Below are 2,951 nucleotides of genomic sequence, written 5' to 3' on the forward strand. Positions count from 1 at the left end.
CTTGTCTTTTTAGTCTTGTATGAGGATTCCATGTCAGTCGTTTGTCGAGATGTAGTCCTAGACTTGTTTTTAAATCATAAACAGACTGCTACTAGGATTATAAAAAAATAAAATAAAATAAAAATCTTTGGAGGCGCCGGGCATCGATCCCGGTACCTCTCGCATGCTAAGCGAGCGCTCTACCATCTGAGCTACGCCCCCTGGTACCAAATTACGAAAGGAGAAAGGAGTTGACATTTGGAAACGTTTGGAACGCAGTGAGTGTGTACCAAGAGGGAACCTTACGGCGCGCAAAGGTAGGCAACCTGCAACTCACAGAATGGACAGTTCAGATCCTGGGGTGAACATCCAGTACGAAAGCCCTAGAGGAGAAGAAAGGCAAGCAGCTATCTCACCCCAATTTTTGATTACTTTAATGAAAACTATGTTTAATTACTAGTCAAAACTGATGAGTCTGCCAAGTATAGGTAGGGGGAATAAAAAATGGAGGCTGTTTAAAAACCTTTAAATACATTAACTTTTCATTCGGAGATCTATATCTTAAAAACTTCCAACAACACTAGAAAATCTAAGAGATCATTATTTAAAGAAGAGTAAATTATCTGAAATATTAACTCTAAAAGAGCTATTTACGTCCAATAGTTCTCGAGTTATAGCTTTTTAAAAAGCAAAATTTCTTTAAAATCTACTGAAAGATTAGTAGTTAGCTAATTTATTTTGAGAAAAAGAAGCAGGCCTCGAGGCCATCTTATTTTCAGGCGCCTCGGAGGATTGCCAGGAATGGAAGAGGAAGCAAGGTTAGAAACTAATGGATTGAGTGGTTAGGGAGTTTTTAATGGAAGGATTGATATCTGGTTCGGGCTAGATCGGTTACAAATGGAATACTAAGGGTTTTACGGATGATTTTTATTTGTAACAAAGTAAGGAGCATTGAGGAATTTATGAAGGATTTTGGATTGTAAGGATTGCATACGAGAGGAATTCGAAAGTTTAGTGAGTAAGAGCCCCAAAGCTCAACTCCGCATGTCCAGATTGGCCTTATTACAGTCATGTAGATCAGTCCTTAGTAATGGATTGGAAGTGTAGACCGTTTTCCTAGTAGGTGCTGTAATAGTCGGAAATGACATGCAGTATAACATCCCCTTCTAGAACATTCCATTATTATTTTTATCCATTAATTTATTAGAGTTTTAACTACGAGCTACTAATCTATCAAAAGAAAAGACAAAATGGAGTAAAGCTCTGTCGCTTGACGTCAATTTAGTAAACTAGTAACAGACTCTTGACCATGCTAAATGTTATATCGTTTTAACATGCTAAAAGATTAAAAACATTTCATGTAACATTCATTTATTAATAAAAAATAAAAGGAAAAGTAAGAGCTCTTTTTTTTTTAGTGGCGTAAATCATCACTAGTCTTCAACGGTATAAATTTCTTAATATATTTCCTATAATTTGTTTTATTTCAATTTTAAAATTTTTTTTATTTATCTTTTTTTTTGTTCGATGTTATAATTGCGACAGTTAAACCTATTAATTTTAAAAATTTAAATAATTATTTTATTAGGAGGTGTAGATAGTTGACAGTAGATTAATGATTAGAGAATTTTGTCGGGGGTGCGGTCAGAACAGCATAAATAAATAAATATGATTTTGTTTATTTATGTTGTTCTTTGCTGACCGCACCCCCCGACAAACTTCTACAATAATTATTTTATTGTTTTGTCATCATCTCAGATTTTTTGAAAAATTGGGTTTAACCCTATGCTATTGAGGTGTGTCGATAAATATTAATAAGATATTGCTAATTGCCAAATTGTAGTTAGAATATTGACATTTTGAAAGAATTTGTTTTGAGATAAGGTAGGATTGAGTGAGCCTCGTGTAATCTATTGTCAGCCTAATCAGTACGACCTCCATTAACGGCTGGAGGTACCCCAGGGCTTGACGTCCTCTTTTACAATTTTTAATTTACTCCTTGGGTTTTCGTAGCACAAAGATTGCCATCTATCTTTTATTTCCTTTTCGAGGGTTTGCTCATATCTGATGGAGATAAAATTGCTTTACCTCGTCCCTGAATTCTTTTTTTTGTTCCGTGGATACAATAATATTTTTTTTTACTTCTAAAGTGGACATTGTAAAAAATAATATTAATTCTATAAGAAGTTTGGAAGATATTTCAAGAGGTTATTAGAGATATTTAGATAGGAGAGGAGTAGCTGCAAAGAGATGAGAACTGAGTATTGAGTGGATGAAGATAACAAAGAGAAGCCAATAACTCGGCTCCCTCTATTCTAACCTTATCTTTCTCCCTCATATTTTCATCTTTTGTTCTAGAAAGTCTCAATCCCGCGCGACAGAAAAGATAAATTTCATACTTTTATGAAATAGCTGGATATTACCTCTATCATGAAGGCAGTGCTCTCTATAGAATGGAAAAGGCAGCGATCATATGATTGATATAGCACCGTCAATTCAGTACCTCATTGGATCGTAGAGGGCCTATATCTCGCAGGTGTCAAAGCAGATATTCCACTACCTCTTTGCCAATTTATTCTTAACGTGCTCCTATAAATTTGCCAAGCTATGGAAACTTCGCGCATACACTAGCCTGAATGAGGTATTTGAATTAGTTGGTACAAGATGGCCTGAATTTTTGATTGAATTATAGATTGGTGGTTTTTGGGCACGAATTAATGTGCGTATGGACAAGCCCTTGTGCTGCTTCCTAACGTTTGTGTTCTTTTTCTAATTAATTAAAAAAATCACAAATATAATTCATTAATTAATTACTTTAATCTTTGGAATCATTAACTATAGTTTAAGATTGTATATATTCCGTAAATTCCTATCTCCTACATATTTTAATATTATTCGTTCCTTTCTAACTGACAGATTATTTAAAGTAAACCACAATGGTTCCTATTCATCCCTCTTCTTTCAGTCCGCTG

The 2,951-nt window shown here is 34.5% G+C and overlaps 1 non-coding gene across 1 annotated transcript; it reads right to left on the reverse strand.

Moving 5' to 3' along the window:
• Nucleotides 1-128: 128 nt before the first annotated feature.
• On the reverse strand, nucleotides 129-201 carry TRNAA-AGC (transfer RNA alanine (anticodon AGC)). Its single transcript has one exon. It is a non-coding gene; the product is annotated as a tRNA-Ala (tRNA).
• Between the last annotated feature and the right edge of the window lie 2,750 nt (nucleotides 202-2,951).

The sequence above is a fragment of the Halyomorpha halys genome, unplaced genomic scaffold (genome assembly GCF_000696795.3).
Source record: "Halyomorpha halys isolate HHAL.00 unplaced genomic scaffold, Hhal_1.1 Scaffold1453.1, whole genome shotgun sequence".
In the NCBI taxonomy this organism is placed as follows: Eukaryota; Metazoa; Arthropoda; class Insecta; order Hemiptera; family Pentatomidae; genus Halyomorpha; species Halyomorpha halys.